At 32.9% G+C, this 26,917-nt stretch overlaps 3 non-coding genes across 3 annotated transcripts; all 3 read left to right on the top strand.

Annotated features, from left to right (window-relative positions):
- Positions 1-11,056: 11,056 nt before the first annotated feature.
- Positions 11,057-11,153, top strand: LOC139846283 (small nucleolar RNA R44/J54/Z268 family). Its single transcript, XR_011759009.1, has one exon. It is a non-coding gene; the product is annotated as a small nucleolar RNA R44/J54/Z268 family (small nucleolar RNA).
- A 67-nt stretch (positions 11,154-11,220) lies between these two features.
- LOC139846282 (small nucleolar RNA Z267) lies at positions 11,221-11,285 on the top strand. Its single transcript, XR_011759008.1, has one exon. It is a non-coding gene; the product is annotated as a small nucleolar RNA Z267 (small nucleolar RNA).
- A 140-nt stretch (positions 11,286-11,425) lies between these two features.
- LOC139846284 (small nucleolar RNA R44/J54/Z268 family) lies at positions 11,426-11,510 on the top strand. Its single transcript, XR_011759010.1, has one exon. It is a non-coding gene; the product is annotated as a small nucleolar RNA R44/J54/Z268 family (small nucleolar RNA).
- The last annotated feature ends 15,407 nt before the right edge of the window (positions 11,511-26,917 follow it).

The following is a 26,917-nucleotide window of genomic DNA, read 5'->3' as shown; positions in this document are numbered from 1 at the left end:
GAGCTGGACGCCGTCCAGATGTGTTGAAACAGAATTTTTTTTTTTGGGTCATATTTTGGTATAACGAGGTTTGAGTCGTTACATTTAGGTAGTAAACCAGTGTCAACTCCAATGGATTTTAATCATAAGCTTAACACTGAACCTAATGATCATGATAAACTTTTGTCAAATATCACACAATATCAAAAGTTAGTTAGAAAACTTCTTTATCTGACATCTACTAGACCAGATATTGCTTTTGCAGTACAGTGTTTAAGTAGATTTATGCATGCTCCTCAAATGTCTCATTTAAATTTAGCTTTCAGAATTTTGAGATATCTTAAAGGGTCTCCAGGTAAAGGTGTGTTGATTTCCAAGAATGATCCTATGTCTTTAACTGCTTATGTAGATGCTGACTGGGGTAAGTGTCTTCTATCTAGAAGATCTGTTACAAGTTTCTGTGTTTTCTCTTGTGGTTCTTTGGTTTCTTGGAAAAGTAAGCAACAAGCTACTGTATCCAGATCATCGACAGAATCTGAATACAGAGCTATGACTGCTGTTACTTGTGAAATTTTGTGGATTATTAATGTTTTAACAGATTTAAATGTTAATAATCTTCTTCCTGTTAGTCTGTACCGTGATAATAAGTCTGCTATTCAAATTGCAGCCAACCCTGTTTTTCATGAGAGGACAAAACATTTTGAAATAGATTTGCATGTTGTCAGAGATAAATGTTCTAGTGGAGCAATTAAAATTTTTAACATTGAGTCTGCTAAACAATTAGCAGATATTTTTACAAAAGGGTTGGGTGTTAGTTCACACAAATTTATTTGTGATAATCTTAAACTTATTGACTTGTTTCAGAAATTAGATTGAGGGGGATGTTAAAATATAAATATCATTTATATTCTTCAATCTAATTTCTTATAATGTTTGTTATTTGTCCTTATTCTTTATGATGAGAATGTGCAGGTTCTTGTTTATGGTTGCTTTGTTGAGTGGATGTTGCTGTAAAGAGTGCAGATCAAGCTTTGAAAGTTGATGTTGTTCTATTGTTGCAGTTTCTAATTTATGTGGCTGAAGTGATAAAAACACAACTTGTGTTATGGCATCAAGATTATTTTTGGGCTCAAGTCTAAAGAAAAGAAGTCAAGGGGCTAAAGTGTAATATTTTCTTCCAGAAAATATATAAACCCTTTCCCGTTTAATTTATTCATGATTCACTCATTCTGCATCTTATTTTCTCTCAACGTTTTCATTCTAGGGTTTACTGCCTCATTCTCGTAATTGTTAATCATGTTGATTTAGCATTGAGATTGATTCTGTATTGTCTTCATCTTCATAAACATTCATTTTTTAGAAGATTTGTAGTTCGTTTTGTGAGAGATTTCTTTATTGTTCTGTAATCAAGTGTGAATGATTGAAGATTATTTGAATCTGATTAATATTTGTTGATTTATTCGTTTATGTTCTGGTAAATTCGTGTTTCTTTACATTAGGTTCATTTTTGACCGGCCATTCGACACCGATCACAATTGTTTGAAATTTTGGTTATTTACTTTTATAACTTGTATGTGTTTCTAACATTTGTGGCATTTGGATATTGTTTATCTAATGGTAATTCATTTTTGTTATGCAGGGTACTGATTAAAGAACAGTTTTAAGTGGCATTTTTCAAATTGGTCTAAAATTCATCGGTTCAAGTATATTCTGTGGTAAGTTAAGATTTGATTAGTTTTATAATTGTTTGGAATGTTAGAAGTGCTTTAGGTTGATGTGCTTCGATAATAGAGTCAACTTAAAAGTATTTGTGAAATGGAGCCATAAGATTTATAATATTAGTTCGTTGGGCTTCTTTGGTGTTAAGTAATTGCATAAAAACTGATAGAGATATGGTATATGATATTATATTTTCCTGAGTAGCATACATCTTAAAGGGTCAGTATGTAATGCAGAAGAAAAAGTGACAATATATCTATTGATTACAAATTGGGTATAGTTTTTCTTTTATTTTTGGTCAACGTAGTTATGGTGATAATGGTTTTTACCAATTCATTTGCTTACAATATACACCAACGAACGTTTTCTTCAACGGTATCAAGCCTCAGTGTGGAAGGACCTGCGATTAGTTGCCAAGCAGTCCTGATTCAATTCGTGGGGGCGGAAGGTTTTCTCTTCAATTTTCAACGATTAGTTGCCAAGCAACCCATGTCCCGTGATTAGTTGCCAAGCAACCCAGGTAGGAGTTTCCTTCTAGGGTATGTGGGTGCAAATGACGAAAGTCGTTGAAATAAATGATCCGCTAATGCAAATACGTCGTTCAAAAAAACATTTGCTTACAATTTACATGTAAGTCTGCATTATTGAAGAGACGTAATGCAATGTACAGATAGATATGTAAACCAATATGGAATCAGCCACACATGTTTCTTTAATGGTTTTGATTTGAGCATCCTTATTGAAGTTTTGTTTGAAGTAGTAAATTATAAATATGGTGCATGGTCGAGGCAGAGAGTTTTTGATCGAGCAATATGGTGCAGGTACGATATGAACAAATGATACGAACAAACTCTGCTGACATTGACTTTATTTAGCCAAAGACTAACAAGGGATCTTTTTTTTGGAATATGAATGTTACAAGTATAATGAACAATGTAGTTGAAGGAAAGTGCTACATTGATTATAAGATTTTTGTTACACTTTGAACAATCTAAATCTTGTTATAATTCAGTAGGCTTATAACTACCTTTAGTGGTTTGATTCTTGATGTTATAATTCAGTAGGCTTATAACTACCTTTAGTGGTTTGATTCTTGATGTTATAATTCAGTAGGCTTATAACTACCTTTAGTGATTTGATTCTTGATTTAGAATACTAATAATGAAGTGTAAGAACAAAGATGATAATGGAGAGAAAGAAAGAAACACTTTGTAAGTGTGAGAAATGGTGCAAGTTTAATGCTTGCATTCATGAGTATTTATAGCCTAAAATCTCAATATAAAAATACATACTTTGTGTACCAAAATTGACTATATGTATACACCAAAATTGACTATCCATATCTATATTATTATTATTATTATAACACTCCCCCTTGGATAGCAATTTTATTTTGTTGAAGATCAACTATAAATTACTGCCTCGTTAAAAACCTTGCTAAAGAAAACCCAGTGGGAAAAAACTTTAGCTAAGGGAAAAAGAGTGCAGCATGGAGTTGACTCCCCCTCAAGTAGACATCGCTTCAGCTGTTACATCTTTTGAACATGTCTCATGCCAATGTTATGAACGTGTGTTCTGAAAATAGCAGTTGGAAGTGCTTTCGTGAAAAGATCAGCAGAGTTTTTGCTAGATTGCACATATCTCATTTCAATCTGGTTGTCCTTAATGAGATTTTGAGTGTATGAGAAGAATCTAGGTGGTATGTGTTTTGTTCGGTCACTTTTGATATACCCTTCTTTCATCTGTGCTATGCAAGCTGCATTATCTTCAAAGATAGTTGTTGGACTTTTATCGCGTTCTAGTCCACAAGAATCAGTAATGAGTTGTGTCATTGATCTCAACCAAAAACATTCTCGAGTAGCTTCATGTAATGCAATCACTTCGGCATGATTTGACGATGTAGCAACAAGTGTTTGTTTTTGAGAACGCCATGATATTGCAGTACCTCCATTTAGGAATACATATCCAGTTTGAGATTTAGCTTTATGTGGATCAGATAAATAACCTGCATCTGCATAACCAACCAAATCTTGTTTTGATTCGTTAGAATAAAATAATCCTAAATCAGTAGTTCCTCGAAGGTATCGAAATATGTGTTTGATCCCATTCCAGTGTCTTTTGGTAGGAGCAGAGCTGAACCTTGCCAACAAATTAACTGCAAAAGAAATGTCAGGTCTTGTACAATTTGTAAGATACATAAGAGCTCCAATTGCACTAAGATATGGTACTTCTGGTCCAAGAATGTCTTCTTGATCTTCACATTGACGAAATGGATCAGTTTCAACATTGAGTGATCTAACAACCATAGGAGTACTTAATGGTTTTGCCTTGTCCATATTGAAACGTTTCAAAATCTTTTCAGTATATGTTGTTTGATGTACAAGTAAACCATTAGGCATATGCTCAATTTGTAAACCAAGGCAATACTTGGTTTTTCCGAGATCTTTCATTTCAAATTCTTTCTTTAGAAGTTGAATGGCTTCATAGATCTCTTTATTTGTACCTATGATGTTAAGATCATCAACATAAACAGCTATGATCACATATCCGGATGTTGTTTTCTTAATGAAAACACAAGGGCAAGTAAGGTTATTTGTATACCCTTTGCTTATCAAGTAATCACTTAATCGGTTATACCACATACGTCCCGATTGTTTTAACCCATATAAAGATCTTTGTAATTTAATCGAATACATTTCTTTGGGTTTTGCATTTGATGCTTCTGGTACCTTAAATCCTTCAGGTATCTTCATATATATATCACTATCAAGTGATCCATATAGGTAAGCAGTCACAACATCCATGAGATGCATTTCTAAATTTTTAGAAACTGCCAGACTGATTAAGTACCTAAAAGTAATTGCATCCATAACAGGAGAATAAGTTTCTTCATAATCAATTCCCGGTCTTTGAGAAAAACCTTGAGCTACAAGTCTAGCTTTATACCTTGTAACTTCATTTTTCTCATTTCTTTTTCGGACAAAAATCCATCTGTATCCTACAGGTTTCACATCTTTAGGAGTGAGAATGATGGATCCGAAAACTTTTCTTTTATTGAGTGATTCTAATTCAGCTCGTATTGCTTCTTTCCATTGAGCCCAATCATGTCTATTTTGACATTCAACCATAGATGTTGGTTCTGGATCATCATCATTATTCATGATGTCATATGCAACATTAAATGAAAATTTCTCATCAAGATTTTTCATTTCATTTCGGTTCCATAATATTTTTGAATATGCATAATTGATTGCAATTTCTGTATTGACATCATCAATCTCCTCTGCAGTAGGAGTACTGATTTGTGGTTCTTCTTGAACACTTTCTTTTACTTCATTATCAGCTGATTTTCTTTTTCGAGGATTTTTATCCTTTGAACCGATTGGTCTTCCACGTTTCTGACGTGGCAAAGATTCATGAGTGACGTTATTGCCAGCTTTTGGAATTTCAATTCGAGCTGGAGTATTTACTGCTGGTATATATGATTTTGTCACCGTTTTTGTATCTGTAAATGCATCAGGCAATTGATTTGCAAGTTCTTGTATATGCATTATCTTTTGAACTTCTGTCTCGCATTCTTTTGTGCGAGGATCAAGATACTTTAATTGAGGTTCACACCATGAAACATCATTTTCTTTATTTTTCATTTCTCCCCCTAATCTAGGGAACAATGTTTCATTAAAATGACAATCAGCAAAACGTGCTGTAAAAACGTCACCTGTCATAGGTTCAATATACCTTAATATTGAAGATGTTTCATATCCAACATATATTCCCAACCTCCTTTGAGGACCCATTTTTGTACGTTGTGGTGTCGCAATTGGAACATACACTGCACAACCAAATGTTCTAAGATGGGAAATATTTGGCTCTTGACCAAAAGCAAGTTGTAGGGGGGAATATTTATGACTTGCACTTGGTCTGATGCGAATCAATGCAGCAGCATGTAAAATTGCATGACCCCATATAGATACAGGGAGTTTTGTTCTCATTATCAATGGTCTAGCGATTAACTGTAAACGTTTAATCAATGACTCGGCTAAACCATTTTGTGTATGCACATGAGCAACAGAATGTTCAACAACAATTCCTATAGACATGCAATAGTCATTAAATGCTTGAGATGTAAATTCACCAGCATTATCAAGTCTCACCCTTTTAATGGTGTAATCAGGAAAATGAGCTCTCAATTTAATAATTTGGGCAAGAAATTTTGCAAATGCCACATTACGGCTTGATAACAGACAAACATGAGACCATCTGCTAGATGCGTCTATTAGAACCATGAAATATCTAAATGGTCCACATGGTGGATGAATTGGTCCACATATATCACCTTGAATTCTTTCAAGAAACATTGGTGATTCTTTCTCAACCTTAAGTGGTGAGGGTCTAGTTATCAATTTTCCAAGAGAGCAAGATGTACATGGAACCATTGTATCATGATGGATTTTTCTATCCTTTAGTGGATGTCCATGAGTACATTCAATAATCCTTTTCATCATTGTTGATCCTGGATGGCCTAATCTGTTATGCCATAAACTGAATACACCAGGATCAATATATTTTTCGTTAACTACCATATGTATTTCTGGTACATTTATATGTGTATAATGTAATCCAGAACTAAGTCTTGGCAGTTTTTCAACCACATGACTCTTGTCAGTGATACTTAAATATTTCTCATTTTCTGTTGTCACTGACTGATAATCATACCCGTTAAGGTATATGTCGGAGAAACTCAATAAATTTCTGCTTGACTTGGGAGAAAATAAGGCATCATTTATTAAAAATTTTGTACCATTTGGTAGTATGAAATTTGCCTTTCCTATCCCTTTTATCAAGTTAGCAGGTCCTGATATTGTATGTATAGTTCCTTCCGTTGGTTTTAGATCAATAAAATATTTCTCGGATTTAAGTATAGTGTGTGTAGTTCCACTGTCTGCTATACAGAGATCTCCACCACTTGATTGATGTTGTATTCCAGCAAAATTCATATTGAACTTCATATATAAGAAATAAATAGTGAGTACATTAATATTACACAATATTTTAAACGCAAATAGATAGTACTGAAACATTTAGCAAACATAATGACAAAGACAGACGATATTAAATCGTTTATTTTTCAAAAGACACACAACTTAAACATTCAAGAAATCTTCATATAAATCAGATGGTTTCTCAGTGACTGTTGGATCAATATTATCCACAAAATTTACTTCATTTTCTTTACCTTTCAGCGAATCCTGATACATCTTAACAAGATGTTTAGATGTTCGGCAAGTATTAGCCCAGTGGCCCATTCTACCACATCTGTAGCAAGATTCTTCAGAATTTTTAGAAGAATTTTCTTCAACATCTTGTTTAATGGGCTTGTTTTGTGGTTGATATTTATATTTTCGTGGATTACTATTTTTTTTGACCACCACGGCCACGACCACGACTACGTCCACGCCCATTACCATTACCATAAGGATGGTTTCTACCATAGTTATGGCTTTTGGCATGATGATGGTGATGGTTATTATAACCACGACCTTGCCCGCGTCCTGGTCCCTGTTTATAATTATTTGCAGTATTTGCTTCAGGGATTGCAAGTGTACCAGTAGGACGGGATTGCTGATTTTTCATTAATAGCTTATCATTTTGCTCTGCAACTAAGAGATATGAATTAAGTTCAGGATATGTTTTGAACTTTAGCATTCTCAAATTTCTTTGCACTGTGATGTTTGCAGCATTCATTGTGGAGAAAGTTTTCTCCGTCATGTCTGCATCACTAATTTCATGTCCACAGAATTTAAGTTGTGAACATGTATTATACAGAGCTGAGCTGTATTCATTTACTTTCTTAAAGTCTTGGAACCTTAATGTTCTCCATTGTTCCATTGCAGCTGGAAGTAAAATTTTTCTTTGATTATTGAATCTGCTTTTGAGACCTTCCCATAAAACATGGGGATCTTCTACAGTCACATAATTATTTTGTAAGCATTCATCAATATGTTGATGAATAAAGCAACATGCCGTAGCTTGTTCTTTTTCAGAACAAGTGTTGTTTTCATTTATGGTTTCAAGAATGCCCATTGATTTAAGATGCATTTTTACTTTTATAACCCATGGCATGTAGTTGTTTCCAGTTGATTCTAAAGGAGTAAATTTAAGCTTTTCCAGATTCGACATTTTCTATTATCAAAAATTAAAACAAACATCATGATAAATTAGAGTCAATTTATATTCATAAGTATATAAACATTAAACATAAATTTAATATAACATAAATGATAAGTAGGTGACAGTGTCGACCATGTGTAAGCAATCATAAATAAATGTTATATAACAAAAATATAAATATTAGTAAACATAAATGAAAATTTGGCGACAGTGTCGACCATATATTTTTTCAGGTGGTATAACCGACCTATATCATTCTGGTGGTATAACCGACCATATATCATTTTGGTGGTATAACCGACCATATATCATTTTGGTGGTATAACCGACCATATATCATTTTGGTGGCAGAGCCAACCATATTTAGTATTAAGATTATCGTGCTGATAACGTGTTATAATTCAGTAGGCTTATAACTACCTTTAGTGGTTTGATTCTTGATGTTATAATTCAGTAGGCTTATAACTACCTTTAGTGGTTTGATTCTTGATGTTATAATTCAGTAGGCTTATAACTACCTTTAGTGATTTGATTCTTGATTTAGAATACTAATAATGAAGTGTAAGAACAAAGATGATAATGGAGAGAAAGAAAGAAACACTTTGTAAGTGTGAGAAATGGTGCAAGTTTAATGCTTGCATTCATGAGTATTTATAGCCTAAAATCTCAATATAAAAATACATACTTTGTGTACCAAAATTGACTATATGTATACACCAAAATTGACTATCCATATCTATATTATTATTATTATTATAACAAATCTAAATTTATATTATGTTATCATGTGATTAATAAATAATAACTTATAAAGGTTTAATGATAAAATATGTTTTTATAATCATTATTTTATCAACTAGAGGATTCTGAGTATGTTTTCAACCATTTTTTTATTTGTATGTTGAATTAATAAAATGATTACATAAGTAATGCTTTGTTTATTATTTTGCAGTTATCTGAAGTTGAAGTCACATTATCTAATGAATTTGTAGAAAAGATGCAAAATTATATAGCTGGAAACAATAGAGGAGATTTTGTTCTGCTAATTCATTTTGAAAAGATAAATTACTTGAAAGGTATACTATACATAAATTTAATGAATAAACCGTTTTAAGATATGTGCACATACAATTGATGATGTTACTAAATATCAACTTTTGATGATCGTTTGTTTTCACAGTTGTAACAAATTGTTCTATCCGAGATGCTTTTTTTGGTACAAAACTATTTAGTGATCAACAGTTGTCTGAAGTTATGGATTTCAAAGAATGCTTGAGTTTGAAAATTACTACTGCGACATCTTTCCACGATGCAAGTAACCTTCCATCCACGGTTAAGTCTTTAATCAAAAGTTTTGAATATATTGACAAGTATTGAGCTTGCTACTACAAAGAAGATGCGATGATTTTTGAAAGTAATGAATTGTTAAGATGGTTTTCATTTTGTTTGTTAACGTTTTGTAATTTAAGACTATGTTTTTGGATTCGTGTTTTTAATTGTTGTTTTTTCAAGTATTTGTTTAAACATTGTTGTTTTCTATCTCATATAACTCGATGAATTATGTTAGTTTATCTACATGTTGATGTTGGTTATATAACGTATCATTACAAAAAACTTCTTTTAAAAATCCGTGAATTCACGGGTCTTTGTATTAGTTAGTATAATTGTCTTGATTAAGATAGCAGAGGGTCATACTTCAATTAATTTGAAACATGACAACCAATGGAAAAATTATACGAAATACAAAATTTTAACTTCAAAAAGTGATTCATCTTAATATTGCCGAATTGACTTGAAACACATTTTGTTTAGAAAAATAATCATAACACAAATAAATCATAACTAATTGTTTAACTATTTTTACCAGTCGTGCATTGCACAGACTTAATGATATAATATAATGCGATTTATCTTAATCAATTTTTTAAATTAATTTTTCATCAGCCGTGCATCACACTGGTTAAAAACGTATTATAGTTATAATTTTGTTCCTTAATATGCATGTGTGCATAGTAAAAAGTGTAATTGCAATTGATTTAAAAAAAGTCAAATTACTAATATGTCCTTTTAATATGAATTGAAAATATGTTGAAATTGTATATATTCAATGATTCGGATTAGTTCTACAGAACACTGTATATTTCGTTGGTTCTTGGCTAAACCCAACCTTATATATATATATATATATATATATATATATATATATATATATATATATATATATATATATATATATATATATATATATATATATATATATATATATATATATATATATATATATATATATATATATATATATAATGGTTCACATTTCTTTACAAACAATCAAGGCCCACTTTTCTTATACACACTCAAAACTTTAGTAAAAAAGGCATAGTGTTTATTTAATGAACATGACCCGTAAAACTAACAAGAAGGCCCTGATTTCTATGTTCATTCGATTTTAATCATTTACCTAATATCATTAGTATTTCATTAGTAACTTTTATATAAATTTGTTTATGCTAATGTAATAATGTTTATATACATATATACATATATACAAATATTATTGTCATTTTTATGACATGATCTCTTACGGAGTATATAGGTCATGTTTGACAACAAGCTTTTAGACTTTTACTTTTTGGTCTTTATAAAAAAAGTCCTGTAAAATAAAAAGCTCTGTTTAGTTACAAGAGCTTAAAATTTTTTGAGGGAGAGGAAAAGCTAAGAAGTCACTAGAACTAGCGTTTAGTTTATAGTTTTTTGTCATTTTACTTTTTATTTTAACAATTTTAGTTACTATATCAAACAAGTAAATACATATAAAAAGCTAACGGCTACTAGTTAAAAGCAAAAAGTTATCAACTAAAAGCTAGTTTAACCAAACATATCAATAACAATCGAATGTTGGACCTAAATTTATTTTTTCTAAGAAATACGTATAGCCCAATCATACAGTTATTGGGCCTGAACTTGTTGGTGCCCTAGGAAAACGTAAAACCCTCACATCACATATATAAATACACCTTACATGTTTATATGACCATCAACGGCCGTTACAACACATAAACCCTATTCTGTATTATAAGAATACTGGTTATATCTTTCACTCTTTTCACTAGTTATTCAGGTTTTTTATAATTCAAATCTTGTGAGTTTTTTATCGGCTTCCATTTCTATCTTTTTTGTATGTAATTTTGTTGCAAATGATGATAACAAGACAGGGACATCAGAACTTTAATTTTGAAGTTAAAAATGATTGACCAAGTCTATAATGGGAATCTCTTTGATGCAATTTTTGTAATCTCTCTTTTATAGTTATTAATTCATATACCCTTTAAAAGTTTTGTGGTTAACTTATTTTATGCCTATGATGGTTTATAAATATACTTTGAGTTTACACAATGAAAACATTTAAATCTGAGGCAACACCTTTTGTGTTTGTAGTATTAAGCATTACTATTTTTGTGAAGTAACATTGCTTTATTTAGTCATCGGGTCTGTTGATTATAGTTTTGTACGAGTATAAAAAATGTACGTTTATAGTGAATTGAAAGCTTGTAAATGGTAGGCAAATGAAGTTAGATCATACAGTGACATCTGCACTCCATTGGATCATGATGAATTGTCTTTGGGAATCTTTCTGATGCTTATTATTATTTTTTTAATTTTAATCTGTTGTGAAAGCTGTAGCACTTTGTTAAGAGCATAAGTTGGCGTTTTGGTAAATTGACACATAAAAACGACACTTGCAACTCGTTTATTTCGGTGTCAGGATTTTGATTGTGTGAAATTACGCGTTTTGAAAGATTTATTCTTAAACTCCAACCGTTAATCTTTACAAACAGTTCTTTTTGTATATATTTCATATCACTTCAATTATTTATTAATAAATAAAATTACAAAAAAACAACTTCGAAAACTTTTTAATTTCATAGTTTTTATGCATTTAAATGAAACAAATTATATGAAAATATTAATTAATACTCGCATCATTAACAATTATATGTTCATTAACATAAATTACTTATTAAATTGTTAATTATATGAGTTACAAACAAAAATATGCACATCTGAATGAGAAATTATATATTTGCTTATATAGGTAAAATAAAAGTTTTTTCAAATTATTTTTTGTTCATTCTTACTTTCCATTAACATAGATTTATTCTACTCACATGTTAAAATTTTTGTAAATTAAAAGTTTTTATAGTTCCCGCATTTTTTGTGATTATCGTTTAAACGTTTGACTATATATATATATATATATATATATATATATATATATATATATATATATATACACCATTTCCACACCTCTCATCTCAATTTCTCATTTTATAGAATCAAAACTCTTAATAAAATCTATATAATCCTTTTATTAACAATTGAATATAACCTGGTTTATTTAGTTTTGCCACACTTTAATCATTTGGTGTTTCTTAATAAGTTAATGTAATTAATCAACAATTTATATTCAAAGAAGTGAGTGAATTTCTGTTTTAGAACATTTAAACCAATAACCAGTCAGTAACTCAAAGCAATTTATAAATGAATCAACTTCTCATTCAAGTTGCGGTCAACATTGAAGTAAATAAAAGATAAAGGGAAAAAGAAACATTGAAATGGAAATAACCAACAAATTCGAGGTTCCTTCACAATTCTTCTTTTATCCTTTACCTTTCTTTGATTTGATTTCGGTGTTGCCAATGGATTTGATTCATTTGTGAATTGATTGATTCTTGGCTTAGACTTTGACAATACAAAAATACTTTTTTGTGTGTAAATTGTTGATTAGCTACGTTAACTTGGTACATAACATCAAAGGAATTAGGTGCAAGTCGAATCGGAAAAAGTTAATTACTCCGTAATTCCAATTGTTAGAAAAAAACTATTTGTATTATATTGAAGTTAATCAATTCCAATTGTTAGAAAAAAAACTAATTGTCATCATGGTCATTTTTGATTGTATTGTTATACATTTATGTGGTTTCCTCTAAAACATATGGATAATTAAAATTTGATTTTTTCAACTAAATATTCCTTTTTACTTTCTCCAAGAGTGATTTTTTCTGAAGGAAAACATGCTTAAAAACATATCAAAATAAGTTCATATTTCTAGACTATTTAGTTAAAAAAAAATTCAAGTTTGAACCATCTATGTGTTTTTAATCAAATCACAAGGACTATTTGTTATCGAAATAAATGAGATATATTTACATCTCCGTTACCAACCACCGTTCAAACTTGCATATATTTACCCTGCAAACATCACCTTTCAACGAAAGTTTCTTGCTTTGACATCACCTCGAATTCTTCATCACTTGATTCCTTCTTTTCCTCATCATCCATGTTATCCAAATTAACATTCCAAGATCCCACCTCATGAACATGAACCATGTATTCAACTCCATGAATGATCACCTTAATATCTTCTTTCACTATGGTCATTTGTCTCGTTGCAACACATTCTACACATAGACATGGGGTTCGCCTTTCCTTTTTCGAAAAATTGAAACTTACCAACCATAGTAACCACTTTCATGAATGACTTAGACCCCCAAGCAGCGAGTGGCAAGCCATACAAATTGACCCAAATAAACCTCTCATCCGGTACGAACGAAGCAGATAGAGGTTTACAAGCCGAGTATAAAGATTGTAAAAACACATTTGACTTGAACGTGTTGCAGGTAGCTTTTGAGTCGAATTGAACCCACACCCAAAAACCACCAACATGTCTAATACACACATCCAGAAAACCTTCTTCCCCACAAATCCTTTTGAAATTAGTCATTGTATCAATAGAGTTTACCTTCAATTGCAAAACCGCATTCTTCACTGGAATCTGTAAAACTGTTTTCCACACTATTGGCCTTATTGTTAACATTATTCACTGAAACATTTTCACTCTTGTGTCCGTGAACTCCATTCGACTCTTTCCGATCGCCTTTGTCATTTTTTAAGTGTTCTTTTATACCGTTACGGGGTGTATGTTGAAATCGAGCACCGATACGAACAAATGGTAATTCCCAATCCAGATCGTCCTTAACAACTTTGTCATCAATTCTACGTATTTGATCCCCACGAACCTGAAAAAATGAAACCTCAACCCATGCATGGTTCTCTTATTCGCCACATATGCATCAGCAATCTTACCAAACGACTGTTGTGATTTAGCGCACTTTTAAGACCCGAGAAATTAATAGAACAATTAAACAATAAATAAAGACACAAGATTTTACGTGGTTCGGCGTGAGGCCTAGTCCACGGGCGGAAGCAGAGATGGATTTTACTAGCAAATATGGTAAACCCGAGGTTACAATGTATCACTCTAATCTAGGCTCTGAAAATACTAACAAAGTATTTGTACCACTCACTAGATTATTACACTTCCCTCGTAACTCACTCGTATAGAATTTTGATTAACAATTCTATACCTCACTCTTTTCTCTATATTACTTTTACAAGAGTTAATTAAACTCTTTCAAGTGTGAGATGAATTCAGAATGAAGCTCCTGATGTTCCTTTTATAGTTGAAAAGTGGTTGGTGGATACTTGTGTGAATCCTAGACTTTTACATGGCCAACTTTGTCCATGTGTACGTATTCAATCAACTTGTAGGCTACTCATATGGTTGTAATAAAAGTCTTCACACAATAGTAACACAATGTTACTACAATTTGCTTTATTTGACTATCTTGCATGCATTTGTTGAATGAGAATTTTGCCAACAAAAACATGTGGTTAATGAACCACCGTCCAACAAATCTCCACTTTGGCGAACATTCCATTCCTTTGCTATCCGTTCTCCATCTCCGCTTCCCGACAGCCCTCTCGGGCTCATCACTTTCTTCGAACGCCAACCAAGTCCAAACAATGTTCGAACTTGTTTGTAGTAACTGGCTTAGTCAACATATCTGCCGGATTATCTGCCTGCCAATCTTCTTGACAATTATAACTCCTTTAGATATGACTTCGCGAATAAAGTGATACCGTACATCAATGTGTTTGGTTCTCTCATGATACATTTGATTTTTAGTCAAATGTATGGCACTCTCGCTATCACAATACACCACAGTTTCATCCTGTTGCAAACCCAGATCACCAACTAAACCCCTCAGCCACTTTGCTTCTTTCACACCCTCAGTCATAGCCATGTATTCCGCTTCAGTTGTCGAAAAAGAAACTGTCGATTGTAATGTTGCTTTCCAACTAATAGCACATCTTCCGAGAGTAAAAACATACCCAGTCTGAGACCTTCTCCGATCCAAATCACCAGCTTAGTCTGAATCAACGTATCCGGTAATATTAGTATTACCACTGCTATCAAATACTAAGCCAATATCTGTTGTCCCTCTGAGGTACCGAAGAATCCATTGCACCGCTTTCCAATGAGCTTTCCCTGGACAATCCATATATCTACTCACTACGCTTACCGCCTGTGGAATATCCGGTCTAGTACATACCATAGCATACATGATGCTACCCACATCACTAGCATATGGAACATGTGACATATGCTCCACCTCCTCCTCAGTTTCCGGTGACAACGCCGATGAAAGTTTGAAATGTGCAGCAAGTGGAGTACTAACCGGTTTGGAGTTATCCATCCCAAAATGCTGAAGAACCTTCTCAATATATTTCTTTTGTGACAAATATAGTTTTCCTTCACGTCTATCTCTGACAATCTCCATTCCCAATATCTTCTTTGCTGCACCCAAATCTTTCATCTCAAACTCACTTTTGAGTTGAGATTTTAACTGATCGATCTCTGACATGTTTTTCGAAGCAATCAACATATCATCCACATATAATAGCAAATAAATGTACGAGCCATCAGGAAGCTTCTTGTGATATATACAACTATCATAATCACTCCGCGAGTAACATTTACTAGTCATGAATACGTCAAACCGCTTATACCATTGTCGAGGTGATTGCTTCAAGCCATATAATGACTTTTTCAGCAAACAAGCATAATCTTTCTTTCCTTTGACCACAAATCCCTCTGGCTGGTGCATAAAGATACGTTCCTCCAACTCACCATGTAAGAATGCCTTCTTGACATCTAGTTACTGCAGCTCCATATGAAGTAAAGCAACCATGGCAAGTAACACGCGAATAGATGTATGCTTTACGACCGGTGAGAAAACTTCATTAAAGTCAACTCCCTCTGTGACGATCGCTCCAAATCCATTTGGCCGAATACGTCATTCATTGATTTCATTGCGAGGTATTTGACCTCTATATGTTACGTTTTATAAACATTGCATTCTTTTGAAAAGGCACACCATAAATGAATATTAAATCAAAGGTTTTCGACATCTGATGATTTCTACATATAAACAATCACCTTATATAATAGTTTACAATAGCACTTCCGTTGACAATGCAGTCTAAATAAGGTACATGGTGATGAATTGGTGAATGCAACGTTTTCTTGAAAAATATGCCATGTAAGATTCCATGCACATAGCTTGTCTATCATATAAGCAAACAGCGGAAGACTTCTAGGGAACCTGAGAATAAACATGCTAACAAGTGTCAACACAAAGGTTGGTGAGTTCATAGTTTTAGTGTTTCGCATAATCTGCATATAAAAGTGGATAACAAGATTTCAGTTGTTTCATCCAGAAACGTTTATCAAAATATTCTACGAAATTGAGCACCCTGGTAACTAAACTTAACGTATATATAATTTATACCCTTTGTATAATCATCTTAATAATACATGCAAACCAACGTGTACGCTTCTCAAATAGCATACGTCCGTTAAAAGGCTAGTGCTCTAGCTCGGACGGGGATATCAAGCCCTATGGATCCATATACTACTACTCGCGCCCACCAGTTCTTATAACCGGCAGTTACTAGTTACCAAAGCTAAGGGATTTTCGGTTCAAACTCGGTGTAGAATTTAATATGTACTTGTATCCATTGCGTTTAAAATAAAGTGCATGTATTCTCAGCCCAAAAATATAGATTGCAAAAGCGATTAAAAAGGGAGCAAATGAAACTCACACTTTATAATTATTGTAAAACAGTTATTAAAGCATTTGCATGTATTCTCAGCCCAAAAATGTAAAGGGTAAAAGGGATCATATGAAACTCACAGTTAATATTGATATACAATATTGCAGGAAAGCACGTAGACGCATCGGAGATGATAAACACGAGGTTTGCTTCACAAAAATACCCCCGAACATTACCCATAACCTCCTTGGTAATAACCCATATTTTCCTTAGCTCTAGCTCGCTTGGAAACTCGTTTTGAAAATTACTTGGACAGCACTCCGTCGTAATATTTTATGTACATTATTATTTTTGTATCGCAAAAATAATAACACTAATAATAAAAATAATAAGATTAATAATAATCTTATTAATAATAATAATAATAATAATAATAATAATAATAATAATAAAATAAATAAATACGGAGTAAAATTAATATATGTGTGTGTGTTTAACTCTGGCCGAATTCGAGAATTTATAGTACCAGGCCAATAATTTTGCCCCATGCGATCGCATGGATTTTGGGCATGATGGCCATGCGATCGCATGGCCTCAATTTACAGCTCAGAATCATTTGTCCATTTGTTTGTCGACATGATAAATAAATATATAACATATATAATTTAAATAATTAATTATATATTATATTAAATTTACATGCATAGTTGATTTGTAATTTTAGTTCCGATAAGCCGTACGTCATCATTCGACTTATGTCCCGATTCCGGTTTCTCAAATGTCCTTTCGTACGCTGAGAAAACTTGCATTTTACATTTCGTGACTCGTACCTTTGTTAAAATATAGCCTTAAATCATCCATAAACTATACCACTTGAGGTATAACTTATACATTTGAGTGTTTTGGTCAATTACTTCTATAAATCATCGTCTCGTTAATTGTTAAAATACATTTTAAAATAGTGTTTTACTGTAGCAAAGTTACTGTAGCAAAGTCAATTTTTACTGTAGCAATTCACTGTAGCAAAGTCAATTTCACTGTGGTAAATAGTGATTTTCGAAAACACTGTAGCAAATTAGTGTTTTACTGGTTCATCTTAAACGCTTTAGTTAACTTATCTAAATATCAATCGAATCAATAAACGAATGTTACTATCGTTTACTAAATAACTTGAAATCATATATATTCAAATAGATATATAAACCAATAAGTTTAATGTACGGTATCATGCAATTAAAACTTTGTTACGTTTTCAAGTTATAGTATATATATGTATCTATTTACATATTATGGTTCGCGAATCTTTGAGAACAATCGAAGGGTATTTGAATAGTTTAAAATTTTGAGATTCAACTTCATAGACTTTGCTTATCGTGTCGGAAACGTTAAAGATTAAGTTTAAATTTGGTCAGAAATTTCCGGGTCATCACACCCTCTCTCTGAGTAAAGCCTTTTGCTACAAGGCGTGCTTTGAACCTTTCATCTTCTACCCCCGGAATTCCGTCCTTCTTCTTGAAGATCCATTTGCATCCAACAATCTTCTGACCTTTAGGTGGTTTCATTAGCTCCCACGTATGATTATTATAAAGAGACTCCATCTCTTCATTCATAGCTATAGACCACTTTGCAGATTCTGGGCCACTAATAGCTTCAGGATATGTAGTAGGTTCTTGGACCTCTATATCTTCTGCCATACTCAGGGCATAAGCTACCAAATCTGCATACCCGAACCGTTGTGGTGGTTTTATTGCTCGTCGTTCTCTATCTCTTGCTAGATTATAATTCTGTAGATCATGTTGCTCATCTGACTGATCTTCTGGTGTCATTTGATCAACACCAGAGTCATGTACGTCTTCTACAACGGGCTCGACAGGAGTATCTTGTACTACTCCATGTGGAACTTCTATTTCTTGCTCCACATGCTCTTCAACTTCACAATCTTTTCCAACAACTACTTGTTCCTCCTCTGTCTTTTTCAACATAGCAGATTCATCAAATGTCACATCCCTGCTGATAAGAAATCGGGATGATTTACCATCAGGGCACCACAATCTATAACCCTTCACCCCATCTGCATACCCTAGAAATATGCATCTTTTGGCCCTCGGCTCAAGTTTACCATCTTTCACATGAGCATAAGCAGGACAACCAAATATCTTCAAATCACTGTAACTTGCAGGGGAACCTGACCATTTCTCCAAAGGAGTTTGACAATCAATTGCCTTTGATGGAGACCGATTTACCAAATAACATGCTGTGTTGACAGCTTCAGCCCAAAATATATTTGGTAATTTTGAATTTGAGAGCATACACCTCGCTCGCTCAAGGAGTGTTCTATTCATCCATTCTGCAACACCATTCTATTGTGGTGTAAACCGAACTGTGTGGTGTCTCACAATGCCTTCGTTCTTGCAGAACTCATTGAATTCGCCTTTGCAGAATTCCAGTCCATTGTCAGTTCTCAAGCGCTTGATGAACTTTCCAGTCTGCTTCTCTATCATCATCTTCCATTGCTTGAAATTGACAAAGACTTCATCCTTACGTTTAAGGATATAAATCCACACTCTTCTCGAATAGTCATCAATAAATGTTAACATGTATCTCGCACCACCTTTTGAAGGAACCGGAGATGGACCCCAAAGGTCTGAATGGATATAATCCAAAGTACCTTTCGTCCTATGAATGGCTGTGCCAAACTTTATTCGGCTTTGTTTTCCGAATACACAGTGTTCGCAGAATTCCAATCTTCCGATATTCTGCCCGCACAACAAACCTCGTTTACTAAGCTCCATCATTCCTCTCTCGCTCATGTGCCCAAGGCGTATGTGCCATAACTTGGTGGTATCTACATCTTTAGCTGATGAAGAAACTCCAGCCGGACCAGTAACAGTACTACCCTTTAACAGGTAAAGGCCATTAACCCTTTCACCTTTCATCACGACAAGTGCACCTCTTGAAACTTTTAATACTCCACCTCGAGCTCGATACTCGCAACCGATGGAGTCCAGCTTACCCAAGGAAATAAGATTCTTCTTCAATTCTGGAACATGCCTGTCATCTGTCAACGTCCTCATTGTGCCATCATACATCTTGATTTGGATCGTTCCTATGCCAACAACCTTACAAGCTACATCATTTCCCATAAGGACTTTACCACCATCTATTTGTTGATATGTAGTAAACAAGTCCCTATTAGGGCACATATGATAAGAACAACCCGAGTCAAGAATCCACTCATTACTTGAGCGGCCATCGGTAACACTAAGAACATTTGCACCATCAGAATCGTTTTCTGCAACCGTGGCAACTTTATCGGCTCACGCTGCATTCCAAGTCTCTCTTTTTCCTTTTAAGTCTGGACAGTCTCTACGCATGTGAACTTCCTTGTGACAATTGTAACACTTGATCTTTCTAGGTCTTGGTTTCGATCTAGAATGACCTTTGTTGTTACTACTTGATGCTCTATCATTACTTCTTCCTCTCACCACCAAACCATTTGCACTTTCTTCCACATAATCCGCCGAGGATTTCTTCCTTAACTCAACAGAGTTCAAGGTAGATTTGACATTCTCCATGGAAATAGTATCTTTACTATATAGTAAAGTTGTAACCAAATACTCGTATGATTTTGGCAAGGAACATAAGAAAATTAATGATTGATCTTCATCGTCAATTTTCACACCAATATTATTCAAGTCCAAAATTATTTTATTGAACTCATCGATGTGATCATTTAATGAACCTTCTTTCATCCGAAGAGTATACAACCGTTGTTTCATATACAACCGGTTCGTGAGACTCTTAGTCATATATAGAGATTCTAGCTGTTTCCAAAGTCCAGCCGGTGTGGTTTCTGCCGCAACTTCTCTAAGCACAAAATCGACAAGATTTAGAATAATCATGCCGTGTGCCTTTTCCAGAAGTTCATCATTCTCTTCATCTGTCAACTTTTCGGGTAGAGATTCTCTCCCTTTCAAAGCTAACAAATAACCTTGTTGGCTCAATAGAGCCCGCATCTTCATTCGCCAAAGACCAAAATCGTTCTGGCCATTAAATTTCTCTACGTCGGACCTTATTATTGTCATCTTGAATATTTAATCACAGCTACGCTCTGATACCAGTTTGTTGTGATTTAGCGCACTTTTAAGACCCGAGAAATTAATAGAACAATTAAGCAATAAATAAAGACACAAGATTTTACGTGGTTCGGCGTGAGGCCTAGTCCACGGGCGAAAGCAGAGATGGATTTTACTAGCAAATATGGCAAACCCGAGGTTACAATGTATCACTCTAATCTAGGCTCCGAAAATACTAACAAAGTATTTGTACCACTCACTAGATTATTACACTTCCCTCGTAACTCACTCGTATAGAATTTTGATTAACAATTCTATACCTCACTCTTTTCTCTATATTACTTTTACAAGAGTTAATTAAACTATTTCAAGTGTGAGATGAATTCAGAATGAAGCTCCTGGTGTTCCTTTTATAGTTGAAAAGTGGTTGGTGGATACTTGTGTGAATCCTAGACTTTTACATGGCCAACTTTGTCCATGTGTACGTATTCAATCAACTTGTAGGCTACTCATATGGTTGTAATAAAAGTCTTCACACAATAGTAACACAATGTTACTACAATTTTCTTTATTTGACTATCTTGCATGCATTTGTTGAATGAGAATTTTGCCAACAAAAACATGTGGTTAATGAACCACCGTCCAACAACGACTCACAAGCCTTCTATAGCCTATTGCGATCGAAATCGTTTGGAAGATTCGAACAAAAAAGTAGTCGATATGCTTTGAACGTCGTTCATGTACGCGTTACTTATTGGTTGATAAGTGCCCCGATCGTTCCGTCTCCAGTTGTTATTGTTATTGATGTTAGCCATTCTGATTACCCCCAACCCGAAGCAACGATCTCGGACGAAATCAAAACTCCAAAAAATCGGATCCCCTGAGAGAAATTGGGGAGAACGGTTTATATGAGTTTGTGATTACTTATTAGTTTTTGGCTCATAGTTTTGAAGAATTATTTTTTATAGTTCGACTTTGTAAAATTATATTTTGCAAAGAAGAAAAAGTTGGATTTGTGTGTGATCTAATTGAGACAAAATTATACGAATAGTCCTTATGATTTAATTAAAAAAACACGGATAGTTCAAACATGACTTTTAAACATTTTTTATTCAAGAACTATGCATTTTCTTCGCGGATAGTCCAATTTTAAAACGTTCCTTAATTCTCCTCCATTAAGTCTCCACATGTGCCATGTACATGAGGGTATTTTTATCCATTTGCACCAAAAAATTTGATTGAAAATAACTAATATAAATAAAAAAGATTAAGGAGTAAAATGTTTGTACCATATGCTTGAATATTTGTACAAAATTCATCATTATCCTAAACACAAAATCAAATCCATATTAAACCAAAATCATAAACCCAAAAACCAAAAATCACCTCCTTCTCTACCAAAATTATTTCTTCATTTATCATTTACAACAACAACAACAACAAAACATTTAGATTCTTCATATTCCCTAACTTGAAATTGACTTGGTCATGATTTAACAGTGGCCTTGTGCAGTAAACCTCCTATTGTTGGTCATCCGTCGTCGTAAAGTAATCCCCGCAAAGCTCACGGGAAGATGGACAGTCTTGTTTGTAAGCATAGCATTTTTGGTTGAACCCGCCAAACCTAATTAAGAAGAACCAAACCTAACAAACACATATTTTTCCTTTTGGTAGGGTACCCCAAGTAGTGGGTGCCTCGTAGGACCTCGACCCATCTACTCGGGTCATGTATGGATATGCATGAAGGGGTTCTCCTAGGTTTGTGTAGGGGATGTGTTTGTTCGCGAGAATGGAATCGATTTGTAAAGCCAAATATGAGACCAAGATAAAACGAAATAGAAAGTAGCCAAACATCACTATGAACAGCAACTAAAGATAACCAACCATTTTACTACATTCCATCTCTTGCAAAATTTATTCGAGTGGCTGGATCATTCATATGAACCGCTGGACTTTTGAAACCCATCGCCAGCAACAACTTCGACAACTCCACCGGATCTGGTTAGGCTCCATCTCAGATAGATATGACTAGGTGGAAATACCTAGAAACAAATACCCATAAACATCAATGACGCCGTTACCCCATTTCTTGATGACGTCGATGATGATGAGTCAGCATCGTTGGTCCACCTGCTAACCGTCTTCCACTCTGATTCCCACGCTCAACGCTACCATAAATAACTATTTATTGTTCTCCATCTCTTTTGTATCTTTATATAGTTCTCTCACAACCAACCTCCACAAAATTGTATCAACAAGTCATGTATCAACAAACTCAGATCGTACTTTGATGTATTTATTTATGTATTTAATATGATTTGGTATCGTAAAATTAGTGGTTAAAAAAATTAGGGTTTATGTTTTTTGATAGTTGATTATTGATTGTTAGTTGATATTTTTATATTAATCTTGAAGAATAGAAAATTAGAGTTTGATATTTGGTAAAAGATGGTGTTAAAAAGAAAATATGAAGAAGGATTGTTTGTTGAAGAAAAAAAAAGGAAAAGGCAAAAAAGATGGGAAGGAATGAACTAAATTACGATTTTACCCTCACGTGCCAAGCTTATGGCATAACTTACAAAAATAACGTCCGTGAGTTTTTCGAACTATCCGCGAAGAAAATATACTTCTGGACTATAAATGTTAAAAAATCAAGTTTAGTTTAGACTATCCGTGTGGTTTTGGCAAACCACAAAGACTATCTGTGTAATTTTGTCTTTAATTGAATGTTTAAAGTTGTATTTCAGTATAAAACCAAAAATTAACTTATAAAAAGTATATAAAAAGATCTTGAGAGCGATTAATTATTACTTTTATTAATAAGAATAAGAAACTAGTAGCTGGTTTAGACATATATATGGAAAAAAACTAAAACGACCCGTCCATATCACTATAAACGTGAACGTTATTCATTGGTCCCATAGCGAGGTATTTGACCTCTATATGATACGTTTTAGTAAAACATTGCATTCTTTATAAAAAGATCGTTCTTTCAATATATAAAATGAAGTTTCAAATGACGTGGGTGATCATTAGAGATATGATCCCCTTAATACATAAGTTTTACAAATGATACACATGTGACATAACAATATATTACATAACAACGATCTTGAATGCAGTTATTCTTTTAAACAAATGCATGACGACACCATGCAACATCTTGAGCAAATAGTCACACCGAAAGACTTCTTAAGGACCTGAGAATATACATGCTTAAAACGTCAACAAAATTGTTGGTGAGATATAGGTTTAGTTTGCTAGCATCCAATATAAATATAGACCACAAGATTTCATATTTGGAAACATTTATAAAATCATTCTACTTCAGTTGAGTGCCCAGGTAACCATACTTAACAAAATATTATTGACATATTCCCTTCATAAATATCAATACCATACACTGTACCAAGTGTAAATAACGAAGTACTATGCAACCGTTTACGCTACTAGAATGACTAGTCTGGTTGGGGTGGTCAAATCAGATAGATCTCATGTTCTTATAACATGTAACTAATAGTTACCAGACTAACTAGGAAAAATATGCAAAGGTACAAACTCAACGTAGAATATATTTAGCCACTTGTGTCTATTTCGAAAAATATAAATTGCATGTATTCTCATCCTAAAATATTTATGGAGTTTGAAAAAGGGAAACTATAACTCACGATATAAAGTTGGAAATTATGAAATCACAGCGTAGTGAAAAGTGTACGGTAGTCTCCGGATTTACGAACCTATATCAATTATATATATATATATATCAAAATATAGTACAATTATATTCACATAATATTTTCAATTACATGTGATTGTTTAAGTTGTCAAGTTAATAGTCCAATGTTAGTAGTCAAAATATTGTCCAATAGTCCAATAGTCCAATAAATAATCTTAAAATTTAATCAAGAAGTATTGTATACGTATTGTTCAAGCCTCAATCACGACCCATTGAACACGTATTGTCTTAGAATTAACCCAGACGTATTGTGTACATGTGTCTTACGATTTATCCAACGTATTGCATAACTGCTGTCTTAATTAATCAAGATTATATTATATTGTCTCGGAATTAACCAAGACTAGTATATTACAAGGAAATAGTCATGACATGTTTAAATACATGGAGAATATAGGAAAAGTTAGCTAGGATGTGGTTAGTATAGATTTTGTTAAATTAATCACGTAGCTAATTTAGCTACTTCTAACCAATATTGTTTTGCCCATAATTTCTTCATTACAAATCGGTTTTGAGTGAATCAAATTGCTATGGTTTTGTAATGAACTCAATTTTCCAAAACTAAACTGTAAAAGTGTTGGTTTATAGTCGGGGTTACAGGTTACATGTCCAATTAGAAGAAGGTAGTCATATCCGTCGAAAGAACGACATCTTGATGACCATTTTTAAAAACATACTTCTACTTTGAGTTTAATCATAATTTTTGGATATATTATCATGTTCATATGAAATAGCATTTTCCCAAAAAACAAACTTTTAATTCAAAGTTCAAGATAGGTTTTAAATATCCAACCCAAAACAGCCCCCGATTTCTCTACGATTGCGTAAGTTCAGTTTTACGGTGTTCTTCGTTTTTTACAAGTTATAAATTCTTACGTTAGCATATCATATAGATATATTACATGTTGTTCAAGTGTTTTAAGTTTCAAGTTAGAAGGATTAACTTTGTTTGCAAACAAGTTTAGAATTAACTAAACTATGTTCTAGTGATTACAAGTCATATACTCCGAATAAGATAGCTATATGAATATGAATTGAACAAGATTATGAACAAAGATATTACCTCAAGTTTAGATATTAAAGCTACTGATATTAACAAAGATTTTTTGATCTTGGATGATTTTGGATTAGAAATCTTGAAAGTATGGACTTGTATTAGATACTCTTCTTGAAGTGTTATTGTTTGGTTTTTCTTATGATGATTATAGATTGTTTTGAAGCTAGTGATTGATATAGATGATCAAGGTTGTTGAACTAGATGTGTTCTTGAGTTTAGAGATAGTTAAGATGGAGAGAATTTGGATTAGGAAATCAAAGAAAATGTTATGTGTGTGTAAGATTCATGAGTTGCATATATATATATATATATATATATATATATATATATATATATATATATATATATATATATATATATATATATATATATATATATATGTGTGTGTGTGTGTGTGTGTGTGTGTGTGTGTGTGTGTGTGTTATAAGTATTGTGGCCGACAACTTTTGTATATACAATCAAAAACATGTAAATTGCATTTGGATAAATTGTGCAGTTGTGAATGACTTTATGTAGTATAAATATCGGACGAATGTAAGCATATCAATACACCATTCTTAAAACATAGAATATTTTCTCTCTTCTTCACTCTTCTATAATATCAATATTAGTAATATATTGTCAAGAATCAAGCCTTGAAAAGGTAGTTATAAACTCCTAAATTATAACACGTTATCAGCATGAAGTGCTCCGTATAATCAAGGTTTATCTAAGCAAGCACAATTCATTAATCAAGGTAAGAAATTCTTTAACGATATCTTCTATTATTTATTGGTAAGGTAAATATTATTATCATCATAAGTAAAATTATATTTCTGTAATCTAACTTTTATTAACTTCACTAACATTTATATTTATGTTATTCAAGTTATATATGGTCAGTTATAGCGCCTGAATTATATTTATGTAATCTAACTTTTATTAACTTCACTAACATTTATATTTATGTTATTCAAGTTATATATGGTCGGTTATACCGCCTGAATTATATTTATGTAATCTAACTTTTATTAACTTCAGTAACATTTATATTTATATTATTTAAGTTATATATGGTCGGTTATACCGCCTGAATTATATTTCTGTAATCTAACTTTTATTAACTTCATTAACATTTATATTTATGTTATTTAAGTTATATATGGTCGGTTTTACCGCCTGAATTATATTTCTATAATCTAACTCTTATTAACTTCACTAACATTTATATTTATGTTATTT

This window comes from Rutidosis leptorrhynchoides, chromosome 4, assembly GCF_046630445.1.
Source record: "Rutidosis leptorrhynchoides isolate AG116_Rl617_1_P2 chromosome 4, CSIRO_AGI_Rlap_v1, whole genome shotgun sequence".
NCBI lineage: Eukaryota > Viridiplantae > Streptophyta > Magnoliopsida > Asterales > Asteraceae > Rutidosis > Rutidosis leptorrhynchoides.
Note: the sequence above shows the minus strand (reverse complement) of the source record. Positions and strands in the feature narration are given on the sequence as shown.